This window comes from Heptranchias perlo, unplaced genomic scaffold (genome assembly GCF_035084215.1).
Source record: "Heptranchias perlo isolate sHepPer1 unplaced genomic scaffold, sHepPer1.hap1 HAP1_SCAFFOLD_138, whole genome shotgun sequence".
NCBI classification, from domain to species: Eukaryota; Metazoa; Chordata; class Chondrichthyes; order Hexanchiformes; family Hexanchidae; genus Heptranchias; species Heptranchias perlo.
The window spans coordinates 129,001-154,932 of NW_027138624.1; the positions used below are offsets into that span (position 1 = coordinate 129,001).

General features: G+C 44.7%; 4 non-coding genes across 4 annotated transcripts; 2 read left to right on the plus strand and 2 right to left on the minus strand.

The window, feature by feature from the left end:
- Positions 1 to 1,434: 1,434 nt before the first annotated feature.
- On the plus strand, positions 1,435 to 1,507 carry trnam-cau (transfer RNA methionine (anticodon CAU)). The gene has a single exon. It is a non-coding gene; the product is annotated as a tRNA-Met (tRNA).
- A 9,674-nt stretch (positions 1,508 to 11,181) lies between these two features.
- On the plus strand, positions 11,182 to 11,255 carry trnan-guu (transfer RNA asparagine (anticodon GUU)). The gene has a single exon. It is a non-coding gene; the product is annotated as a tRNA-Asn (tRNA).
- A 2,556-nt stretch (positions 11,256 to 13,811) lies between these two features.
- trnal-cag (transfer RNA leucine (anticodon CAG)) lies at positions 13,812 to 13,894 on the minus strand. Its single transcript has one exon. It is a non-coding gene; the product is annotated as a tRNA-Leu (tRNA).
- A 78-nt stretch (positions 13,895 to 13,972) lies between these two features.
- Positions 13,973 to 14,045, minus strand: trnak-cuu (transfer RNA lysine (anticodon CUU)). Its single transcript has one exon. It is a non-coding gene; the product is annotated as a tRNA-Lys (tRNA).
- Positions 14,046 to 25,932: the final 11,887 nt, after the last annotated feature.

Sequence of the window (25,932 nt, forward strand, 5' to 3'; positions counted from 1 at the left end):
TCCTGCAGGAAAAGGAGAGGGTGAATCCGATCGGGCAGATCCCCGACCAGACGGTCGATGCCATTTGGCAGAACATCTCGTCGCCGGAACTGACCGACAGGCACCAGGATGTGGTCTGGATGGTGGTGAGATCCGCGCTCCCAGTGCGGTCATTCCAACATGGACAAAATCTCAGCACCACCTCGAGCTGCCTTCAAGGCTGCAACGGGGATGAGACCATCGCCCGTCTCCTGATGGACTGGTCCTTCACGCAGAATAAGTGGAGAGAGATGCGTTGGCCTCTGTCCCCATTCATCCCCAACACCTCGGTAACACAAGACGCTGTGCTCTACGGGCTGTTCCCCGGGACCGACACCGAGACAGATATCAACAGCTGCTGGAAGGCCATCAACTCGGTGAAGGAGGCCCTTTGGGCCTCCCGAAACCTTCTGGTCTCCCAGCTGAAGGAGCGGTCCACGAGCGAGTGTTGCCGACTGACACACTCCAAGGTCCAGGGAAATGTGCTGCGGGATGCACTGAGGCACGGTGCGGCCTATACAAGGGCTCTATGGGGAAAGAGCACCGTGTAAACCCATCGCACCTTTTGTTATACAGAATGTATTGTAAGACATACACTGTGTATTGTATTGAAATAATGGGATCATAGCGTGTGCGATCTGTTTTGTATTGTTTTGAATTGAAATTGCGAACTTTAACCCTGAACTTTACGTATCATTAAATTTTATGAAATAATGTATATTTTGAAAATTAAAAAAATGCTGCTCAACGGCACTCCTTTGATCAGCGAGAGACCTGTCCGAAAGACTGACAGAAGTCTTTTTTGCCTGAAAGTGAGTCCGGTTTGACGTGTTGTTGCTCAAAGGCGCTCCCTGCTGGTGAGCAGAGGCAAATGCTCGATCAAAACAGCTTGAAGGTTTGAGAAAGGAAAAGCGCCAACATTTTAAGCAGTGAGCAGTCTGTAAAGTTAAGAAACCGGCCTTGAGCTCAATACCGTTTACTCAGAAAGCACGTTCGTTATTTTGAGCCAGAATTAAACTAACAATTTAAGAGTGATTTTGCTTTCAAGTTTTAATCTCTACAAGTTTTCCACGCTACCAGCTGAGCTCTCGAAGGGAAACAGCAAAGGTCCCTCTCTTTGGTGATTGTTCGCCGTGTGCCTTTTGACACTCCCGGGCTCGTGGAGTCGCGTGGGCATGACCGAGACTGACTCGGTACCTGCTCATACCGCGGCGCTGTGAGCGTGTGAGCTCCGACTTACTCGACACAACTTTGGCCAGTCGAGCAATGGGGAACGTGTCTGACCAAAATTCAGAACATTGTTGGTTCGATTTCCACCTGGATGGAGAGTTTTTGCAAACTGCCGATTAGTTTATGATTTTACACCTTGCAAACTGTCCTACTTGATAGAGCTGCCTGGAGTTTCATGCATCAAGTGCCTTCTTAGCGCAGTCGGCAGCGCGTCAGTCTCATAATCTGAAGGTCCTGAGTTCAATCCTCAGAAAAGGCATCATTAAGCTTTTTTTTCCACCTTTGCTGAAGACCAAAATGAAGAATTTTTGCTTCCTGCAGCATATAAAAAGATTTGCTGCCCCTTGACCTCTCTGTACCGTAGCACGCAGTGAAGCTTAAGAAGTACATGGACCATGGGCTCGCTGAAAACTGACGCCACTTTTGTTTCTGGACAATTGACCCAAATCAAAAGGTGAGTGGAGAATGCAAGAATCGATTCTGCTATCTCTCACATGCTCAGCGAGCACTCGACTTGAATCGTAGAAAGATTACAGAATGGAAGGAGGCCATTCGGCCCATCGAGACCACACCAGCTCTATGCAAGAGCAATCCAGCTAGTCCCACTCCACCGCCCCATCGTTTTTCCTGATGTCATCTTTGGTGCTTTTGCCAATCACCTTAAATCTATGTCCTCTGTTCCTTCACCCTTCTGCAAATGGGAACGATTTCTCTCTATACACTAAACCCTTCATGGTTTTGAAAATCTCTATCAAATCTCCAGCTTCTCCAGTCAATCCACGTAACTAAAGTCCCTCATTCCTGGAATCATTCTAGTAAATCTCTTCTGCACCCTCTTTAATGCCTTCATATCTTTCCTAAAGTACGGCGCCCAGAAGTGGACATAATACTCCAGTTGTGGCTGAACCAGTGTTTTCAAAAGGTTCTTCATGACTTCCATACTTTAGTACTCTATGCCTCTATTTATAAAGCCCAGGATCCCGTATGCTTTTTTTAACCGCTTTCTCAACCTGCCCTGCCACTTTCAATGATATATGCACAAATACCCCCAGATCTCTCTGTTCCTGTATCACTGTTAGAGTTGTGCCCGCTGGTTTATATTGCCTCTCCTCGTTCTTCCTACAGAAATGCATCAATTCGCATTTTTCTTCGTTAAATTTAATTTGCCATGTGTCCGCCCATGCAACCAGTCTGTATATATTCTCCTGAAGTCTATCACTATCCTCCTCACTGTTCATTACCCTTACAAGTTTGGTGTCATCTGCAAATTTGGAAATTGTGCCATGTACACCCAAGTTCAAGTCATTAATATATGTCAAGGAAAGCAGTGGTCACAGCACCGGGCCCTGGGGAACACCACTATCCACCTCCCTCCAGTCCGAAAAACAACCGTTCACCACCACTCTGTTTCCTGTCCCTTCGCCGATTCTGTATCCATGTTGCTACTGCCCCCTTTATTCAATGCCCTTCACAGTAGTTGTTTCGCACTCGCCTCCAAGCGGTTCCACGATCAGCAGAGAAATCTTGCCTTGGGTTGGCCCCCTCCCTGACGACAATCAATACTTTGCTCCAATCGGCGGTATCGAGCATCAGCAAGTGAGCAACAGCAGAACGGGAAGCCACAGTGAGCGGGAATGATGCTGAGAAGAGCCCGAGACTGCGGAAGGTAGACGAGATCTCAGGAAAGGAACAGCGGCCCCGAGCTTGAGGGAGCAGCGAGAGCCCTGCCTGACTGATCGAAGACATTTTCGCCTGAAAGCAGTTTGCCATGTTGTTGCTCAAAGGCACTCCCTGCTGGTGAGCAGAGGCAAATGCTCGAACAAAACAGACGTGTTCTGACAGACACAGAAAGCTTTAAGGTTTGACAAAGGAAAAGTGGTCTCCTGTGCCTCAGCGCCAACATGTTAAGCTCTAGGCTGCCTGTAAAGTTAAGAGAATGGCCTTGAGCTACTTACTCCAAAAGCACGTTTATTACTTCGAACCAGCATACTTTGATCTGTTATTTGTACTTATAGTCCTCCGCTCTACAAGCTGAGCGATCGAATGGAAGCAGCTTATGTCTCTCTCTTTGGTGATTGTTCACCGTGCACCTTTTGACACGCCCGGACTCGTGGAATCGCGTGGTTATGACCGAGACTGACTCGGTAACTGCTCATTCTCCAGCGCTGTGGGAGTGTGAGTTACTGCATGCTTTTTGAAAACTGGGCCAGTGGAGCAATGGATAACGTGTGGAGGCTCGATTCCGGTTTGATTCGAAAGTTTCTGCGAATTTTTTTTTATTACAAAACATACATTACTGCATAAAATTTAAGAATACACAGAGTTAAAACTAAATTTCACAATTTCGAAGCAATACAGTACAATACAGACCGTATCTCACGGTATGAACCGTCCAGTTAAAGGGGCCTCATGCTGTGATCTCACGGTGTGAACCGTCCAGTTAAAGGGGCCTCATCCAGTGATCTCATGCTGTGAACCGTCCAGTTAAAGGGGCCTCACCTTGTGATATCACGGTGCGATCCATCCAGTTAAAGGGGCCTCAAAGATTATCATTCGCTCCAGAGTCCGCTCCGTGGAGCAGGACGAGAAGTGCTCGCGCTTCTTCTTCCAGAAGCTGCTCAGGGAGACTTCTGTGATCAGCAGCCTGAAGAAGGAAGAGGGCTCGGTGACGTCTTCACAGACCAACATACTGAGTCCACCCCACCTTGTAATTTGCTAATTTACCTCATGCTCATGCTTTAATATTGCATTTGTTTGATAAAGATTAGAAATTTATTTGATAAACTTGAGTAATGAAGGACGAGAGACAGAAAGCGACAGAGAAACAACAACAGAGCAATAAACAGGTGGAGGGAGAAACAGACATAGAGAGATTGGAAGACAAAGGTAGACACTTAGATAGCTGGATGGATAGATAGAGATAGATAGATGGATAGATAGACAGATGGATAGACAGATGGATGGATAGATAGATGGATAGAGAGATATATACATAGAAAGAGAGCTCGATGGACAGATGAATAGAGAGATATATAGATGGAGAGATAGATCGATAGTGAGATAGATGAATAGATAGATAGAAAGATGGAGAGATAGATGGATAGAAAAATAGATAGATGGATAGATAGATAGATAGATAGATGGATAGATAGACAGATAGATAGATGGATAGATAGATACATACATACATTTAAAGCAGTGGAGAGTCAACGATACATCCGAATCGGTCGAAGGAGATTTATATTGATTTTTAATAAGGTGAAAATAACAATGGATATATTTGAAAGAGATAAAGAAACATAAAAAATAGTAGAAAGATCGCAGGCAGATTTATACATAGAGACAGAGTTAGAGATTGGCAGAAGTAGCGATGGAGAAGTGGAGTAGGTTGGAACATTGGGAGGGGGCGGGGAGTGGGTGCAGGAATAGTCCGTCTTTTTGTGATAGTTTAATTGAAATGTATTGAGTCAATTGAAGATCGATTACCAATGGGCAGCTACAAATTGCCCGATACAAACTCAAATACCCCTCGCCCCAATGAAGCTATGCTGGTGAAGAAACAACTCTATTTGAAATCAGCACAGGTTACTTGAAAGGCATCTCGTGATGAGCTTCAGACTGAATATACTGGGGATGTTGTACTGAATTAGGCCGACCATGGAAGGCCCTGCGGTGATATTACATACCACGTGTTTCTCTGCTCCAATATTGAGAAAAGACTCGAAATTAATTGAATATAACTGCAGTTCCTCAACGGGACTTTCTCCTGCAGCTTAATATCCTCTTAACAGATCCGCCGCCTGTCAAGGTCAACCTGCTTCTCCTTTTCGGACTTTGAAATTTCAGTTAATGGTTAGTTTTGGGCTACTGTATTAGTTTGAGGTACTGTATTTGTTTGAGGAACACTATTAGTTTGAGGTGCTGTATTAGTTTGAGGAACACTATTAGTTTGAGGTGCTGGATTAGTTTGAGGAACATTATTAGTTTGAGGTGCTGTATTTGTTTGAGGTACAGTATTAGTTTGAAGTGCTGTATTTGTTTGAGGAACACTATTCGTTTGAGGTGCTGGATGAGTTTGAGGTACACTATTAGTTTGAGGTGCTGGATTAGTTTGAGGAACATTATTAGTTTGAGGTGCTGTATTTGTTTGAGGTACACTATTAGTTTGAGGTGGGGTATTTGTTTGAGATACTTTATCAATTCGAGGTACAGTATTAGTTTGAGGTACTGTATTAGTTTGAGGTGCTGCATTTGTTTGAGATACTTTATTAATACGAGGTACAGTATTATTGTGAGGTACTGTATTAGTTTGAGGTGCTGTATTTGTTTGAGGTACTGTATTAATTCGAGATAGGATATTTGTTTGAGGTACTGTATTAGTTTGAGGTCCTGTATTTGTTTGAGGTACTGTATTAGTTTGAGGTACAGTATTAGTTTGAGGTGCTGCATTTGTTTGAGATACTTTATTAATACGAGGTACAGTATTATTGTGAGGTACTGTATTAGTTTGAGGTCCTGTATTTGTTTGAGGTACTGTATTAATTCGAGGTACAGTATTAGTTTGAGGTGCTGCGTTAGTTTGAAGTGCTGTTAGTTTAAGATGCTGTACTAATTTGAGGTAACATATTAGTTTGGGGTACTGTATTAGCTTGAGGTGCTGTATCAGTTTGAGGTGCTCTATTAGTTTGAGGTGCTGTATTAGTTTGAGGTCCTCTATTCGTATGAGGTTCTCTATTATTATGAGGTGCTCTATTAGTTTGAGGTACTATATTAGTTTGAGGTGTTGTAGTAGTTTGTGGTATTAGATTAGTTTCAGAATCTGTATCAATTTGAGGTGCTGTATTAGATTAAGGTGCTGTATTCGTTTGAGGTGCTGTATTAGTTAGAGGTACTTTATTAGTTTGAGATACTGTATTAGATTGAGATGCTGTATTAATTTGAGGTATTATATTGGTTTCAGGTTGTGTATCGGTTTGAGGTACTGTATTAGTTTAAGGTGTTGTATTTGTTTGATGTACTGTATTAGTTTGAGGTACTTCATTCATTTGAGATGATGTATTAACTTGAGGTATAATATTCGTTTCAGATTCTCTATCCGTTTGAGGTACTGTATTGGTTTGAGGTACTGTTTTATTTTGAGAAGCTCTATCAGTTTGAGGTGTTATATTAGTTTGGGGTATCTGTATTGTCAGGAAAGAGTTAGTCTTTATATTGAAGTAATATTAACCTTTAGCTTTTGCCTCTTAAGTAAGGAAGTATAAATCTCTGTTGGGAGAATGAAACTACAATCATAAGACAGATTTGCTTCATTTTATATGCAAGCATATGTTTAATATGGAGACGAGTAGATTCTGAAGTCCAAAAACTCTTTGATCGTAGCTGATATCATAATACTCGTAAGTTTAATTATCCTTTTGATATAAACAATTCTCTGACAATTATAACAAGGCCTTTAAATCATTCAGAGCTGGTGTTTATATGTGTCAGACAGCATTGTGTGCTATTCGTCTTACCAGCTTCACAGGGAAGCAGGAGATTTGTGACATCTGTACGATTGCTACGTATCATTCCAAGCTGACGCAGCGGGAAAGGGCTGTACTGGTGAGAGATAAACACCATTCTGCTTTCTGGTCAATGGGCAAGGCCATATGTTCTAACCAACAAGTTCAAAAGTTAAGTTATAATTAATGCCGAAAGCAGAACACCTGGCTGTGCGGAAGGAGCCTGTTTGTACCACAAGGCGACATCTAGTGGAGGAGTGTAGTTCGGTGATGAGGGAAGTGATACTCTGATAACATGGAAAATGCTGGAAAACCTCAGCAGGTCAGGCAGCATCTGTGGAGAGAGAAACAGAGTTAATGTTTCAGCTCAATGACCTTTCATCAGAACCAAGTTGGGCAGTTGTGTTAGGTAATAGCATGAAACATAGGAATTGTTTCACTCATGTGGGGTGATTTGGATACTTTTCTGTCTTTGGACGTTCAAGATCAAAAGGAAAATAAGGGCTCGTCCGGGATCTCTCACATATTTGGACAAACAACCCCGAAGCGAGAATCATAACACTAGACCAACGTGGCCATTGGCAAAAGCCAATGCACTCAAAAGCCAGCCATCGTAAAACCCGTTTTGGTGGATATCCTTGATAAGCAATTATGACGACAGGTTGCATGGACTAGACTTGCATTCCCTTGAGTATAGAATAATAAGGGGTGATCTAATTGAGGTGTTTAAGATGATTAAAGGATTTGACAGGGCAGATAGAGACTATTTTCTCTGGTGGGGAAAGTCCAGAACAAGGGGGCGTAACCTTAAAATTAGAGCTCAGCTGTTCAGGAGTGAGGTCAGGAAGCACTTCTTCACACAAAGGGGAGTGGAAATCTGGAACACTCACCCCCAAAAAGCTGTTGAGGCCGGGGGTCAATTGAACATTGCAAAACTGAGATTGATTGATTTTGGGGCTAATTCGGGAGTTTAATGACTTTGACATTTTTCCCTGTGACTTGTATATTTTCGATCGATGAAATATTCGTGAAAAGAGTCAGTGTAAAGAGACTCAGCGGTTCATGTTTCCCCGAGACACTTCCTTCAGACCTGAGACCGAAAAGTTTGTCCTTTCCGTAGTGTAGCGGTTATCATGTTCGCCAGTTACATGCAGAAAGTCCCCGATTTGACCTCGGAGGGAAGCATGTTGTTGGGACTTGCTCCCCATAAACCTCCAGGGTCGAGTTTGTTCATTCGTGAACGGGGCGACAAACCTTTTTAAATTTAACAGCGGCTGCACCGGATTCCTTGTATAATAAGCACTAAACATTTTTAAGCAGACTCCTAAAATACAGTATGTAAAATGGGAAGGGATAAAAGTTCATGACATGCAAAGCTCAAAGATTTATTGACGTTTTAATTGTCACTTGGCAAACAAGTTAACATTTCCTTCAGTGTGCAACAGAACGTATTAATGGCGATTAAAAAAACATTAAATGTCTCACAGACTTGAATTATATTTGTGCAATGAACTATTCCCAACCACAAGGGAACACTGCATCAAATGTTTATATATTTAAGGATATAATAAGTTTTTATACATATATAATCTATGCCATCAGTAGACCCCGTGGAGAAACGGCAGCGCGTCTGACTCCAGATTCTGAAGGCTGCGTATTTAAATCATGTCGAAATCACTATTTATCTTACCATTCATATCAGCCTGGATAATTTCGGAATCACTGCTTTTTAATAATAAACGGAACTTTGGTCACTCGTTCATTGTTCATTGCTCCCTGTCATTGATAATTGAAATGAAATGTTAATCTGGCAAAACCGGAGAACAAAATATTAAACAAGCGAAACAAATACTGAGCAAAATTATTTGCAATGTTTTGGGGAAGTGCAGCTGAAAAGCAGAAGATCTGAATGGAATTATCAATGATTGAGCGGAATACATTGCTCGACTTGTTACTCGATTGCCTTCGACACCATGGAATTCAGGAGAACCTGTTTCATGGTTTGCACTGAACCCTTGGAGCGGAGCCAACAGCCGGCTCGCTGCAACAACAGACAAGGAAGTAACAGTTTCCTCAGGCTTGGCTAGCTCAGTCGGGGGAGGCATTCCCCTCGGGATCGTGGGTGCGAGTTGCAACTTTTACGCTGCCCTCATGAGCGGACCCCAGCGCTCCATTTTCGCTGAAATGGAGAATTTCTCCGCCACCTTTTTCTTGATATCACAATTGCTGGCGGTGCGAGGGAAAACGGCCCTCCGCTTCACTGTGCGTGCAAAAGACAAGTCTGGAGGTGCCGCGTGGCGTCCAATGAATGTCAAAACTTTAAAAGAAGAGTTAGCGATTCAGGTACACAAACCTCGCTGGTGGACAAGAGATTTTTTTTTGTCAGAGGTTCCAGCCTTGCCTTCATCTCTTGCCTTTTGCGAGGCACTTGTTCCGGTTTAAATTTACAAACAGGATGAGTTGGTGATCGGGGGGACTGCAGGAGACTCAGCGGCCCCGGGTGAGACACAGAAAAATCCGCCCAAGCCCTGTCCCAATGTACGTATGTGGAAGTAAAGACGGGAGGGGACGGTGTGACGCTCCAGTCATACCCCCTGTCCGGGAACGACTCGATTTTAAAATTCTCATCCTTGCTTTCAAATCCCACCAGACCCTCGCTACCCCACCCTATCATGTGGCTGCAAGAGCAGGTCAGAGGCTGGGTATTCTGCGGCGAGTGACTCACCTCCTGACTCCCCAAAGCCTTTCCACCATCTACAAGGCACAAGTCAGGAGTGTGATGGAATACTCTCCACTTGCCTGGATGAGTGCAGCTCCAAAAACACTCAAGAAGCTCGACACAATCCAGGACAAAGCAGCCCGCTTGATTGGCACCCCATCCACCACCCGAAACATTCACTCCCTTCACCACTGGCGCACAGTGGCTGCAGTGTGTACCATCCACAGGATGCACTGCAGCAAATCGCCAAAGCTTCTTCGACAGCACCTCCCAAACACGCGACCTCGACCACCTAGAAGGACAAGGGCAGCAGGCACATGGGAACAACACCACCTGCACGTTCCCCTCCAAGTCACACACCATTCCGACTTGGAAATATATCGCCGTTCCTTCATTGTCGCTGGGTCAAAATCCTTGGAGCTCCCTACCTAACAGCACTGTGGGAGAACCTTCACCACACGGACTGCATCGGTTTAAGAAGGCGGCTCACCACCACCTTCTCAAGGGCAATAAATGCTGGCCTTGCAAGCGACGCCCACATCCTATGAACGAATAAAAAAAATCTCTGTGCTCCTCCAATTCTGGCCTCTTGCGCATCCCCGATTTTAATCGCTCCACCATTTGCGGCTGTGCCTTCAGCTTCCCGGGCCCAAAGCTCTGGAATTCGATCCCGAAATCTCTCCGCCTCTCTCTCTCCTTTAACACATACCTTAAAATCTACCTCTTCGACGCAGCTTTTGGTCACCTGTCCCAATATCTCCTTATGTGGCTTAGTGTCAAGTTTTGTTTAATAACGCTCCTGTGAAGCACCTTGTGAACTTTTACTGCGTTAAAAGCGCTATATAAATGCAGGTTGTGTCCTCTGGTTATCGACCCTCCTGCCAATGGAAAAAGCTTCTCCCCATCCATTCCATCAAAATTCCCTCATAATTTTGAACACCTCTATTAAATCTATCCTTAACCTTTTTTTCCTGTAAGGAGAACAATCCCAGCTTCTCCAGTCTCTCCACATAACCCATCCCTGGACACGATGCAAGGTGGAGGGTTGCAACCAGGTTTGCAAATTATTGCATTCGGGAGCTGGACAAATCGAAAGGAACCGACATGACAAACAGCTTTGTGAATCTGCAGATACGCTTTGAGAAACGGAATTGGAGACGAATAAAGGACTGACCAGACAGGCGGCCAAGACGCAGCTGAGTCGGCATGTCCCCCTGGAACAGTTGCTCTGATGTTATAAGTGAAATTAAGAGGTCGGAACCATTTAAACCGCTCCCAGTTACTGCAGATCAGGCATCAAATCCTGACATCAGCATCAGGACGTTCAGAATATTTTTTTTTATTCGTTCATGGGATGTGGGCGTCGCTGGCGAGGCCGGCATTTATTGCCCATCCCAAAAAGCCCTTGAGAAGGTGGTGGTGAGCCGGCTTTTTAAACCGCTGCAGTCAGTGTGGCGAAGGTTCTCCCACAGTGCAACTAACTAACAGACAAAGCACCGGTGGGCGCGCCGGTTGCAGGAGAGCTGGTTGTCGGTGATATCGACGCTGTGAGCGAGACCAGACCGTTTCCATGTTTCCACAAACAATGTCCCATCCTTTATTTCTGGAAAAGTAACACTGATAATGGACAATTGCATTTCTGTGGCTGCAACATGTAACTTTGGCTCGGTGACACGCTGCTTTAGTGTATCTTGCAAGAAAAAGGACCAGATGGTCTCTGTGGCGCAATCGGTTAGCGCGTTCGGCTGTTAACCGAAAAGTTGGTGGTTCGAGCCCACCCAGGGACGAAAATTGCACCTTTTTCTTCCCACTTTCGGATTCATTGCCTCATTCTGATCGACCTGAAGCCGGTTCCATGTTTTAATTCCTGATCTGCAGTAACTGGGAGCACTGGAAATGGCTCCGATCTCTTCATCTCATTTCAAGTTTTCTAATGTGTGATTTGGCTGCGAGAAAACACTCTGTGAACAGTGTCATCTGAGCATGCCTGATTCGCCATAATTTACACTGCGGTCGGATATCAGGCACATGAAAAAAAACAGTGAAATGTTTGTGTGGGCGCGATGCTCTGGGATTCCCTGCCTGACCATCGCCACCGATCCTTCTCTGCAGCCTTCCGAAATACAGCGCAGTAAATGTATCCCTGTGAAATCAGCTCCTGGACAGTAATACGGAAATTAGTTTGGCTGAGGGGTTATATCCCTAACACGAGGATGGAGGTGTCAGGTTTCCGTAGTGTAGTTGTTATCACGTTCGCTTAATACACGAAAAGTCCTCGGTTCGAAACCGGGCAGAAATATTTTGAAACCTTGTCCCCATTCAAAATGATTAAATATTTAACGAGTCACATTGCTGATTAAATGTGAACAAAGTCCATATCTCCCAGCCCTGTTAATGCAGTCCGCTGAGAGCAGGCGATGAATGCCAGCGTGATATTGGGGGTGAAGGCTGCTTCCAATGCTGTCTCATTACCGGTGGGATCTGGCGGAGATTTGATAAGCCTCATCCATTCAACCAATATGTGAAACGGTGTTTGAGAAACATTCAAAAAATATAATAACATCCAGGATCCTGTCTTCAGAGTGCGTCGCGCAAAGGTCTGACTCCGGATTATAAGGCTGGTGAACTTGTCCATCCTTCAGAGGTCATGGGAAATATGTTTTTTGCCTTTCGATATAAGACGCGAAAGTTCGAGACATGTTTTGTTTTCAACACGGCTGGTGAAATGGCCGGAAGATCATAAATTAGAAGTCGCCTTTGAAACATTTAAAGGCGACTACCTAAAAATCACTTAGTGCAAATTTAAAATCACGGTTCCTATTTAATTCGGTCTGAAAGAAATAACGATAAACGTGTCAGTCAGTGCCCGCGGTGAGACGGTGATGAACTTGTTTGCTGCGAAGTTCACCGCTGGGCACTGACTGACACTGACCGAACCCACTCAATGCAAAGGATGAGCTCATAACCAACAGATCCCGTCAACGTCAAACACCTCCTTTCTTGTTCAATGGAGGGAGTAGAGGCGTGTCCATCATCAGACGCCAGCAACTTTAAGAAATGGAACAGATAAAGGCACAGATGCAAGTTCCAAATCTTTTCAATGCAAAGTCATTTCACTTTATTTAAAGTGCCGTGAGGCTAAAAACGGGTCCCAGATGATTTGCGTTCACTCGTGACTTGTTTTCCAGTGTTGGTCCGTCAGGTTTGCAATTCAATTTGTATTGGATATTGAAGATATTTCAGGATGATTGCACAACATACCATGTGTAAAGCAACCATCTTGATAACTTCAATCATCACACACTCTACATCGACGACGCAGAGGCCCCAGCACCCCTTTCAATATTGTTTTTCTTAACTCACAGTTTTCAAAAGGGAATTGGATAAACGCTTGGATGGAAACATTTTCAGGGCAATAGAGAAACAGCAGGCGAGTGGGACAAACTGCACTGCTCTTTCAGAGAGCAGGCACAGGCACGATGGGCCGAATGGTATCCGAATAGCGCTGTCTTATTCTATGATTCGATTAATAGATCAATTTCCGCCTTTCACTGAGCCTCCCTAAATGGAGCGCAGTAATCGTGTCCCTGTGAAATGAGCTCCTGAACAATAATACGGAAATTAGCGTGGCTGAGCGGTTTGAAACTCTGGTTCGGCTCCGAACAGGAAATTTCCTCTCTGAGTTTGATTAGTTTATCAATTATCTCCCCGCTTTCCATCTTAAATGTCTTTACATATTTTTTGATCTCTTCTTCTACTGCCATGCCCACAATACCAGTCTCCCTGGTAAATACTGAAGCAAAGTGATTATTTAATATTTCTGCCATTTCGCTGTTATTGCCTGTGAGTTTGTCGTGTGTATCGCTTAGTGGCCCTATACCTATCCGAAATTTTCTTTGGCTGTTGTTGTGTCTCGAATACTTTGCTTTTTTTTATATTCCTTTTTGCCTTTCTAATAGTTCTTTAGACTTCTTTCCGAGTCTTTTCACATTCCCCTCTCTCCTTTATTGTCCAGTGTGTGCCTTTTTCTTTAGTTTCAATTTTACCCTGATTTCTTTATTCATCCCTGGTGTGTCATTTCTGGTTAGTTTGTTCTTGCTTTGTCGTGGGATATATTTCTCCTGGACTCTATTGATCACCGTTTTAAATGTTTCCCACTGCTGTTCTATTTCTTTGTCCAGGTCATTAATATGTCAAACATTTCACCGTTTGAAACTTCTCAAGTCACATTTCCATCACAAAGCCAGTTGCTTTTGTGGGAGGAGCAAATCAACTTGGTCGAAAAATCAGCTGCAGCCCAATCCACAAATAAAAAATTTTCACGTCTTAGTAAAAGTAAGCAATGTCAGAAGTGGGATTCGAACCCCATCCTCCAGAAGAGACTGCGACCTGAACGCAGCGCCTTAGACCGCTCGGCCATCCTGACTACCGAATCCATGTTCCATTCTGCATTATTTCTGCACTGTTGGTCAGTGAATTGAGCATAAAAGTTGAAAATCGCACTCGCCCAACGTGGGGCTCGAACCCACGACCCTGAGATTAAGAATCTCATGCTCTACCGACTGAGCTAGCCAGGCATGGTTACTTTAATCGCCTAATCTGTTATTGCAGCAACCAGGAGAAAGACTCCATTTCAAATTATTGGAATCATTTCTGAGGCTCGGATAAACTGTCACTTCGAAAGGCACGGACTCATCAAGGACAGTCAGCATGGATTTGTTCAGGGGAGGTCGTGTCTGACTAACCTGATTGAATTTTTCGAGGAGGTGACAAGGAGGATCGATGAGGGTAGCGCAATTGATGTAGTCGACATGGATTTTAGCAAGGCTTTTGAAAAATTCCCAAATGGCAGATTGGTCGAAAAATTAAAGGCCCATGGGATCCAAGGGAATGTGGCTTGTTGGATACAAAATTAGCTCAGTGGCAGGAAGCAAAGGGTAATGGTCGACGGGTGTTTTTGCGGCTGGAAGGCTGTTTCCAGTGGGGTGCCGCAGGGCTCGGTACTTGGTCCTTTGCTTTTTGTGGGATGCATTAACGATTCGGACTTAAACGTAGGGGGCATGATGAAGAAATTTGCGGGTGACACCAAAATAGGCCGTGTGGTTGATAGCGAGGTGGAAAGCTGTAGACTGTCGGGGTTCAGGCAATTTTCTGATAACAAAGCACTCAATCTATTCCTGAACGAATTTTGAACGAAAATGTGCGTTTGACCCGGCACAGGCACGACGGGCTGAATGATCTCCTCTTGTGGACTAACATCATACGATGATACTAAGTGTTGTCAGACGGAAAAGCAACACATTCCAAATAAGAGCAGAGAGAGGAAACTAGTCTAACAGCATAACAGCACGGTGAGATATTGTATTTGAGAAGGATGAGGAGGGATAGTTTATCATGGTGGTCGTCACATACGGTATCATTTGTGACTTTGACAAGGAACATTTCATGCTGCGACAGGGGCGGAAACCTCATTGGAGAGATTCAGCCCGGGCGCGGCCCCATCGTGAGCGGTGAGACGGAGGGGGGGTGGGGGAAGTGTCAGAGCTGGGGCTCACCGGTGGAAGCAGCATAAAAGTTTAAAACGGTACTCGCCCAACGTGGGCTCAAACCCACCACCCTGAGAGTTTTTAAAGCAAAGGGGGAACAGCCACTGTCTGGATCTCTTGCTGCACTTGAAACAACACATTCCAACTGCGAGCAGAGAGAGAACACCATTCAGTTGCCCATTGTTTAGTTAAATATTATCCATTTCCGTAGTGTAGCGGTTATCACGTCTGCTTTGTACGCAAAAAGTCCCCAGTTCGATTCCGGGCAGGAACATTATGTTGGAACTTGGTCTCCATGAACATCCACATCGATTTTCTTCTCCTGCCAAAAAGGGAGACAGTGGCTGTTCCCTGATTCTTTGGAAGGTGCATCTTTTACTTCATTGAACAGTTTACTTTGAGTGAGAGAAAACTGATCCACAGTGACGCTGTTTTCAAGTTTTATTCCCTTTTAATCTGGAAGGATACATTTGCTTTGGACAGAGTGGTTTTTGAAACGAGTTGTCGGGTGGGATCGACAAACCTTTTCCGCTGGTGGGGTCAAGGGAAGCGAACCAAACATCTACCAAGTTCTCCCGAATTATCCGGTTCAATGGGAAACCGACCAACAAAAGCCCTTTCATTGACCGTGGAGGTTCAGACAATTTTCTGATAACAAAGCGCTCAATCTATTTCTCTTGTCTACTTCCCGATGTTTCCGGATACTGTCTGCATCTCTGCCCTGTGGTTATCTCACTATGTGTCCACCTGCAGGGTTGTTTTTGAACGGAGACGTGTGTTTGTCTTCTGTTCGTGACAAAGTCAGTGCGGTTTGACGTGTTGTTACTTAAAGGTGCACTTGGCCTGCTGGTGAGCAGAGGCAAGTGCTCGAGCAAAACAGACGTTTTCGGGCAGATGCACAAAGCTTTCAGGTTGAAGAAAGGAAAGGAGGTCTCCTGTGCCTCAGCGCCAACATGTTAAGCTGTTGGCTGTCTGTAAAGCAAAGAAAACGGCCTTGACCTAATTTCTGCTCACTCCAAAAGCACGTTCGCTGGTTCCAAACAGAATCCTAAGGATGACTTTTATCTGGTAATTGATTACAGTCCTCCGCTGCACCAGCTGAACGATCGAAGGGAAGCAGCAAAGATAGCTCTCTTTGGTAAATGTTCACTGTGCGCCTTTTGACACTCCCGGACTCGTGGAGTCACGTGTGCATGACCGAGACTGACTCGGTTCCAGCTCATAGCGCATCGTTGTGGGAGTGTGAGCTGCTACTTTCTCTGCACACCCGAGGCGAATGCAGCAGTGGATACCGTGTCTAATGACAAATCAGAAGATTGTCTGGTCAACTCCGACCTGACTGGATTGTTTTTGCCAACTGTCCATTACTTTATGACTTTAGATAGCTTGCAAACTGACCGAATTGGCAGTGCTGCCTGGCAGTCTCCACCGTTCGTGTGCTTTTCACACAGCAGGGAGTGTATTAGTTTTATTAACTTTGTAAATCCTGAGTTCAATCCACAGAAAAGATATCAGGACCTGTGAAGCTTTTTTCCATGTCTCACTTCATCTTTCCATCTTTGCTAAACACCAAAATCAAAAACTTTTGCTGACTGCAGCACACAAAAGATTTGCTGCTCTTTGATCTCGATTTATCGAAGCTGAGGATTGACGTGGGTTCTGGATTTGCTGAAAACTGACACCATTTTTGTTTCGGGACAATTCCCCAAGGTAAAAAAGTGAGTGGAGAATGCGGGCATCAATCCCGCTACTTCTCGCAGGCTAAGCGAGCGCTCTACCATTGGAGCTAAATCCCCTGCTTAGCGAAATCAATTGCCCTTCACAATAGTCGCTTCACACTCGCCTCCAAACAGCGCAACGAATTGCCACCTCCCTGAATTTTTTCAATGCTTTGCTCCAATCCGCGGTATCGAGTGTTCGCAAGTGAGCAACAGCAGAACGGGAAGGCACAGTAATCGTGGATGATGCCGAGAAGAGCCCGAGCCTGCGGAACGCAGACGAGGTCATCGGAAAAGAACAGCAGCCCGAGCTTGAGGAAACAGCGAGAGCTCTGTCTGTCTGTCGGTCTGACTGACTGATGGAAGGCTTATTTGCCTGAAATTGAGTGCGGTTTGACGTGTTGTTATTCAAAGGTACGCCCTGCTGGTGAGCAGAGGCAAGTGCTCGAGCAAAACAGCCGTTTTCGGGCAGACACAAAAAGCTTTTTGGTTTCAGAAAGGAAAGGAGGTCTCATGTGCCTCAGCGCCAACATGTTAAGCTTTAGGCTGTCTGTAAAGTTAAGGAAACGGCCTTGAGCTAATTTCTGCTTACTCCAAAAGCACGTTCGCTAGTTCCAACCAGAAACCTAAGGATGACTTTTATCTGTTAATTTTATTGCAGTCCTCCGCTGCACCAGCTGAACGATCGAAGGGAAGCAGCCAAGATAGCTCTCTTTGGTCAATATTCACTGTGCGCCTTTTGACACTAACGGACTCGTGGAGTCACGTGTGCATGACCGAGACTGACTCATTTCCTGCTCATACCGCAGCGCTGTGAGAGTGTGAGCTGCTACTTTCTCTGCACACCCGAGACCAGTGGAGCAGTGGATATCTTGTCTAATGACAAATCAGAAGATGGTCAGGTCAACTCCTACCTGACTGGATTGTGTTTGCAAACTGCCCATTACTTTATGACTTTAGATAGCTTGCAAAGTGACCGAATTGGCAGTGCTGCCTGGCAGTCTCCACAATTCGTGCGCTCTTCACACAGCAGGGAATGCATTAGTTTTATTAACTTTGTAAATCCTGAGTTCAATCCACATAAAAGATATCAGGACCTGTGAAGCTTTTTTCCATGTCTCACTTCATCTTTCCATCTTTGCTAAACACCAAAATCAAAAACTTTTGCTGACTGCAGCACACAAAAGATTTGCTGCTCTTTGATCTCGATTTATCGAAGCTGAGGATTGACGTGGGTTCTGGATTTGCTGAAAACTGACACCCACAGGGCATTGACCGATCCGAACACAGCTTCATGTCCAATTTCCTGCCGCTCCCCATAAACCCTAATTCCCTTTACTTCTAGGAAACTGTCTATTTTTGCTTTAAATTTAGCTAATGATGTAGCTTCCACAGCTTCCTGGGACAGCAAATTCCACAGACCTACCACCCTCTGAGTGAAGAAGTTTCTCCTCATCTCAGTTTTGAAAGAGAAGCCCCTGATTCTAAGATTATGCCCCCTAGTTCTCGTTTCACACATCTTTGGGAACATCCTTGCTGCATCCACCCGATCAAGACCCTTCACAATCTTATATGTTTCAATAAGATCGCCTCTCATTCTTCTGAACTCCAATGAGTAGAGTCCCAATCTACTCAACCTCTCCTCAAATGTCCACCACCCCATCCCCGCGATTAACCGAGTGAACCTTCTTTGTACTGCCTTGAGAGCAAGTATGTCTATTCTTAAGTGTGGACACCAAAACTGTATGCAGTATTCCAGGTGCGGTCTCACCAATACCTTATATAACTGCAGCAATACCTCCCTGTTTTTATATTCTATCCCCCTAGCAATAAAAGCCAACATTCCGTTGGCTTTCTTGATCACCTGCTGCACCTGCATACTAACTTTTTGATTTTCTTGCACTGGGACCCCCAGATCCCTTTGCACTGCAGTACTTTCCAGTTTCTCGCCATTAAGATAATAACTTGCTCTCTGATTTTTCCTGCCAAAGTGCATAACCTCACATTTTCCAAAATTATATTGCATCTGCCAAAACTCCGCCCACTCACCCAGCCTGTCTATATCCCCTTGTAGGTTTATTATGTCCTCCTCACTCTCTACTTTCCCTCCCATCTTTGTATCATCTGCAAATTTTGATATGTTGCACTCGGTCCCCTCCTCCAAATCGTTAATATGGATTGTAAAGAGTTGGGGACCCAGCACCGACCCCTGTGGGACACCACTGGTTAATGGTTGCCAGACCGAGAATGAACCATTTATCCCAACTCTCTGCCTCCTGTTCGATAACCAATCCTCCACCCATGCCAGAATATTATCCCCAATCCCGTGATTTGTTATCTAAAGCAATAATCTTTTATGTGGCACCTTGTCGAATGCCTTCTGGAAGTCTAAATACACTATGTCCACTGGTTCCCCTTTATCCACCCTGTACGTATATCCTCAAAGAACTCAAGCAAATTTGTCAGACATGACTTCCCCTTCATAAAGCCATGCTGACTTTGTCCTATTAAATTATGCTTATCTAAATGTTCCTTTATTGTCTCCTTAATAATCGACTCCAAAATTTTACCCACCACAGATGTTAGGCTAGCTGGCCTATAATTTCCAGCCTTCTGCCTACTACCCTTTTTAAATAACCGTGTTACATTAGCAATTTTCCAATCTGCCGGGACCTCTCCGGAGTCCAGGGAATTTTGGAAAACTATCACCAAAGCATCCACAATCCCTACTGCCACTTCCCTCAAGATCCTAGGATGTAAGCCATCAGGTCCAGGGGATTTATCCGCTTTGAGTCCCATTATTTTACTGAGTACCATCTCCTGAGTGATTTTAATCGTATTTAGGTCCTCCCCCCGTAGAGCCCCCTGTTTGTCCAGTGTTGGGATATTCTTAGTGTCCTCCACTGTAAAGACTGAAACAAAATATTTGTTCAGCATTTTTGCCATCTCCATGTTTCCCACCATTAATTTCCCGGTCTCATCCTCTAAGGGACCTATGTTTGCCTTAGCCACCCTTTTTCTTTTTATATAACTGTATAAACTCTTGCTATCTGTTTTTATATTTTTTGCTAATTTCTTTTCATAATCTAACTTCCCTTTCTTATTCAATCCTTCAGTTACTTTTTGCTGTCTTTTGAAGAATTCCCAATCTTCTATCCTCCCACTAAGTTTGGCTACCTTATATGTCCTTGTTTTTAGTCGAATACTATCCTTGATTTCTTTACTTAGCCACGGATGGCTGTCATTTCTTTTACACCCTTTTTTCCTCAGTGGAATATATTTATTTTGAAAGTTGTAAAATAACTCCTTAAATGAACACCACTGGTCATGTTCCGTCTTACACTTTAATCTATTTTCCCTGTCCACTTTAATCAATTCCGCTCTCATACCATCATAGTCTCCTTTATTCAAGCTCAGTACGCTTGTTTGAGAATCAACCTTCTCACCCTCTAATTGGATATGGAATTCAACCATGTTGCGGTCACTCATTCCAAGGGTATCCTTAACTAGGACATTATTAATTAATCCCGACACATTAAACAGGACCAGGTCCAAGGTTGCCTGCCCCCTTGTAGGATCACTTACAGACTGCTCAAGAAATCCATCCCTGATGCACTCAATGAACTCTTCCTCAAGGATGCTCTACCCAATTTGGATGGAATACTCTCCACTTGCTTGGATGAGTGCAGCTCCAACAACACTCAAGAAGCTCGACACCATCCAAGATAAAGCAGCCCGCTTGATTGGCACCCCATCCACCACCGTAAATATTCACTCCCTTCACCCCCGGCTCACTGTGGCTGCATTGTGTACCATCCACAGGATGCACTGCAGCAACTCGCCAAGGATTCTTCGACAGCACCTCCCAAACCCGCGACCTCTACCACCTAGAAGGACAAGAGCAGCAGGGACATGGGAACAACACCACCTGCACGTTCCCCTCCAAGTCACACACCATCCCGACTTGGAAATATATCGCCGTTCCTTCATTGTCGCTGGGTCAAAATCCTGGAACTCCCTTCCTAACAGCACTGTGGGAGAACCGTCACCACACGGACTGCAGCGGTTCAAGATGGCGGCTCACCACCACCTTCTCGAGGGCAATTAGGGATGGGCAATAAATGCTGGCCTCGCCAGCGACGCCCACATCCCGTGAACGAATAAAAAAAAGTTGTTGGGGATGAACCGGGATGGATGCCAATGCATCTCTCTCCATGCCTTCTGGGTGAATGGGGCAGTCCATCGGGAGGTGGATGATAGTCTCGCCATGCTGCAGTCTCGAGGTCAGGTAGCGGTGGTGCTCAGATCCGTGCATGTTGGAAGGACTGCACTGGTAGGCCTTTCTCACCACCGTCCAGGACACACCCTGGCGCCTTTTGGTCAGTTCCGGCGATGAGACGTTCTGCCAAATGGCATCGGCCGTCTGGTGGAGGAACTGCCCGTTCGGATCCACCCCCTCCTTTCCCTGCAGGATACCGAGAACGTTCCGTCCCGATCACTGTGTGAGGGCTTTGTGGTCAAAGTGGCTCCTCCTCAGAGACTTATCCACCTGGGACAGGTGGTGGGGGATGGTCTAGCTGGACGGTACATCCTGCTTCCGGTCGGCCAGTGTAGAAACTGAGCACGGTGATTTTTCCGCAGGCTCGGCCTCTTCTCAGCATCATTCCTGATTCCTGAAACTTCCCGTTCTGCTGTTCTGGGGAATGAGGTGGGTCAAGCGGAGCAAGTTTCAATGGGGAAACATTTAGGGAACGGCAATCATAGTATCATGAGGTTTCGATTAGTTATGGAAAAGGACAAGGAGCAATCTAAATACATTCATTGCAGGAGTGACAATTTCAGTGGGTTGAGATCGGATCTGGCCCGAGTAAATTGGATTCAAAGGTTGGCAGGCAAAACTGTAATCGAACAATGGGTGGACTTGAAAGAGGAGATGGCATGGGTACAGTCGAGGTACATTCTCACGGGTAGGAAAGTTAGGTCAATTAAAGCCAGATCTCCCTGAATGAGGAAGGAGATAGACACTCGTTCCAGGCACTCACCACTCAAAGGGTGGTGAGTGTCTGGAACGAGCTGTCAGAGGCAGTTGTAGAGGCAGGTACAATTTTGTCTTTTAAAAAGCATTTGGACAGTTACATGGGTAAGATGGGTATAGAGGGATATGGGACAAGTGCAGGCAATTGGGACTAGCTTCGAGGGAAAAGCTGGGCGACATGGACATGTTGGGCCGAAGGGCCTGTTTCCATGTTGTAAACTTCTATGATTCTATGATTCTATAGACAGTAAGTTGAAGCAGAGAAAGTGGGCGTATGACTGATTTTGGTTGATAATACAAGTGAAAACCAGGCGAAATATAGAAAGCTCAGAGGGGAAGTGAAAAAGGAAATAAGGGGGGCAAAGAGAGAATATGAGAGTAGACGAACACAAAATGGAATCCAAAAGTCTTCTGCAAGCTTGTAAAAGTAAACGGGAAATAAGAAGAGGGGTGGGGACAGTTCGGGACGAAAAAGGAGATCTACGCATGGCGGCAGACGGGATGGCTCAGGCGCTAAATGAGTACTTTGTATCATTCATTATCAAAGAAGAAGATGCTGCCAAAGTCACAGTTAAAGGGGAGGTAGTTAATACACTGGATGGGCTAAAATTTGACAAAGAAGAGGTAATAAAAGGGCTCGCTATGCTTAAAGTAGATAAGTCACCCGGTCCAGATGGGATGCATCCGAGGTTACTGAAGGAAGTAAGGATGGAAATTGCTGAGGTGCTGGCCATAATCTTCCAATTATCCTTAGATACGGAGGTGCTGCCAGACGACTGGAGAATTGCAAATGTTACAGCCTGTTCAAAAAAGGGTGTCAGGATAAACCCATCAACTACAGGCCAGTCAGTTTAACCTCGGTGGTGGGGAATCTTTTAGAAAAATAATCAGGGACATAATTAATAGCCACTTGGACAAGTGTGGATTAATAAAGGGACTAATTGGACAGCCCTTTCAAAGAGCTGGCGTAGGCACAGTGGGCTGAATGGCCTCCTCTTGTGCCGTACCTACTATGAAAATATGAAACTGTGAACAACAACTTGAACGCCATAATCCTGAAACTAAATGGCAGCCAGTAAGGCAGCAATCTCACTGAGGGGCAAGCTGGACATCTTACCGAGGGGCAAGGTGGCCATCTTACTGAGGGGAAAGGCAACAATCTTACTGAGGGGCATGGCAACCAACCTACCGGCGGGCAAGGGGGCAATGTCAAACAAATTGTCCGCCATGAAGCTTAAACAAAATGCTCCCCCTAATCCTGAAACAAAAAGGCCAACGGTAAGGCAGCCATAAGGGGCAAGGTGGAGCTTGTTATGGTGAGAAACACGGAGAGGGTTCATTTGCTGTTCCTGTTAAATCACTTTTGCACTATAGTTAAAGATAGAAACTGAGTGAATTTGGCACTAGCTGGTGTTTAACACAAAGACAGCGGTGCAGTGAGGGAATTAAAGACCAAAATATGAACTTCTGCAAAAAAACGGATCAACATTTGGTTATTCGGACAGAATGGTTACCGAGAAGGAGAGACCAGACATTCGGAGGAAAGGTCAAATGCGCCATTTTGTGTAGCGAATGCAATTCTAATTGTATTAAAGAAATGAGAATAAAATTGGACTCAATCTGAATGTCGTTCTGATCTGGGATTTGGTTAATTTCTCCATTATTCATATTTTTCTGTAATCTGAAACAATAACAGTATTTGTAACAGTAACAGATCAGGAGAGTGCTGCGGGACCCTGTCCAGTTCAGTAACACAGCAGAAGGGGTAAGAATACAAAGTGATTTATTACGGAAAACAGCAGATCACTGGGAAAGTGACACATGGTACAGATGGAGGAGCAAAAAGGTGCAAAGTGATTTTACACTTTAATTTGGGGCAATGACTTTTTATCTCCACGAGGTTTGATTTTATTATTAACATAATGAGCTATTTTTCCTAAAGAAACTTCAGGCACAAAATAACGGTGTCATAAAGTAAACAATCATTTATTATTATTAATACACTAGAAAAATTGACATGAGAATTTAAACAACATCTTGGGTTTATGTCCGATTTAGAATTGCTTTAACACCAATAAAACAACACAGTCTGAATTCCGAAACTGTATAACCGCTTGGAAATCACATGTCTATCTTAGACTAAGCCGATAACTATAGTTACATCCTTATGGTTAGCTCAAGCCTGCCGGGAAGATTCCAGGTATTTTGATGGATACCATTGTAGTGTAACGTGACTTTCTCTTCTAGCCAGGTTATCTGCTTCACAGGCAATCAAAAAACCAGCATCGAGGCATCAAGCTATGATTTGGCGAGCAGTCATGAAGGTTCCAGGTGAGGTGGTGCTGCCAGGAAGCGAAAGGTTGGAGCAGATGTTGTGGATCTGTGTCTCTCTCCATTTAACTTCTGCCCAGCTGTTAAATACCCTTTTAACACAGAATCACACCTCTGGGACGGTGGCTTATCAACAATAGGTTCCTACAAATACAACCCACGATTGATTGACACTTCACTTGTTTTCCCTCAGTGTCCACAAAATAACCGAGTTAAGTCGGCAGGTGTTCAAACCACCTCTAGCACTTCTGGAATCGTTCTTGTTGCTATGGTGATCTATCCTCTGCGATGTGATGTTTTGCAATGTGTCATTAACAATCCTTTTAACAGCCCTTCCTCCTCTTAAGAGTCCTTTTTCTTCAGACACACTGAAGCCGATTTAGTCTCAGCCTTTCGTTTTGCAAATGAACATTTACTCCACAGAGCAGCTGGGAAACTCCTGCAGTAAGTAATGGTCAGGGTCTGGTACACAAGACTGAGTGACTTTATTGTGTAGCCTCCAAACATCACCTCTCTCTTTGTTTTCCACTGCGGACCTACTTTTCCCCTTTCCTTCTCTCCATCTGTCTCGTCCTCCTTCACCTTTCAACTATTTTTGTTCTATTCTGTTTTTTTCTCACTCTCTTCAGCTGTGCTTCTGTCCACTCCTTTTTCTACGTTCCTATTTGACTTCTCGATCTCTTCTTTGCATCTGTTTCTGTATTTCATTCCATCTCTCTCAGTCTCTGTTTTAATCTTTGTAGGTCTCCCTCTCTCCTGTTCTCTATTATCCTCCCTGCTTTCTGTTCCTCTTTCTCTCTTTCTCTTACTGGCTTATTAGGTCTGACACTCTCCTGCTCTGACTGTCTCTCTCAGTCTCTAGTTATTTTGAATTGATTTCTTCTGTCTATTTACCTCTCCGCTCCTATCACTTTGTAATTATCTGTCAGTGTCTCCCTCTCGTTCCATCCATGTCTGTGTCGTCTCTCTCTCGTTATATATACATATACATATACTTTCTTTCTCTCTTTATTTTTCTCTCCTGTCTCATTAACCTACTCTTTATTTCTCTCCGTCTCCGAGTAACTCTGTCTCTGCCCCTCTTTCTTTCTGCACTTTTATAATTGGGTACATCTATTTTTCCTTGTGTTCTCTCTCCCACTGTCTCTTTCTCTGTCTCTGTCTCCCTGCTTCTCTCTTCGTCTCTGTCTCTGTCTCTCTCTCTGTCACTCTTTCTGTCTCTCTCTTTCCCTCTCTCCCCCGCTCTCTATCTCCCTCTCTGTCTCTGTTTCTCTCTCTCCCTCACTCTCTCTCCCCATTTCTCTCCCTATCTCGCCCTCTCCCCCTCTGTCTATCTTTCTCTGTCTCTCTCTCTGCCACTCTCAATCTCCCTCTTTGTCTTTGTTTCTCCCTGTCTCATTCTCTCTCTCTCCCTCTTTCTCTCCCTCTTTCTCTCTCTCTCTCTCTGTCTGGGCCTCCCCCACTCTCTCTCTGTCACTCTCTCTGTCTCTCACGCGCTTTCTCTCTCTCTGTCTCCCCCTCTCTCTCTCCCTCTCTCTCATCATTTATGTGGAGCAAACACATTGTGATCAGGTCCACAGAAGTGACTTTGATTTCCAGCTTTGCGGTCAGTTAATTAAAGTCCAGCTGAGCTCTTTAGTGCCGCCATTTTGAGCAACAATTCACGTGCCATCTGCAAAGCAAACCCTGCCTCAATCGGTCAGATTATCAATAAAATATAATCTCAGAATCAGACTTAAGATCATGTCAGGACTCTGTGCAGCGAACATAAAATGCACTGTCCATCCGCGGGAATTGTAGTGGATGGAGTATGAAATGGGATGTAGTTCTAGTG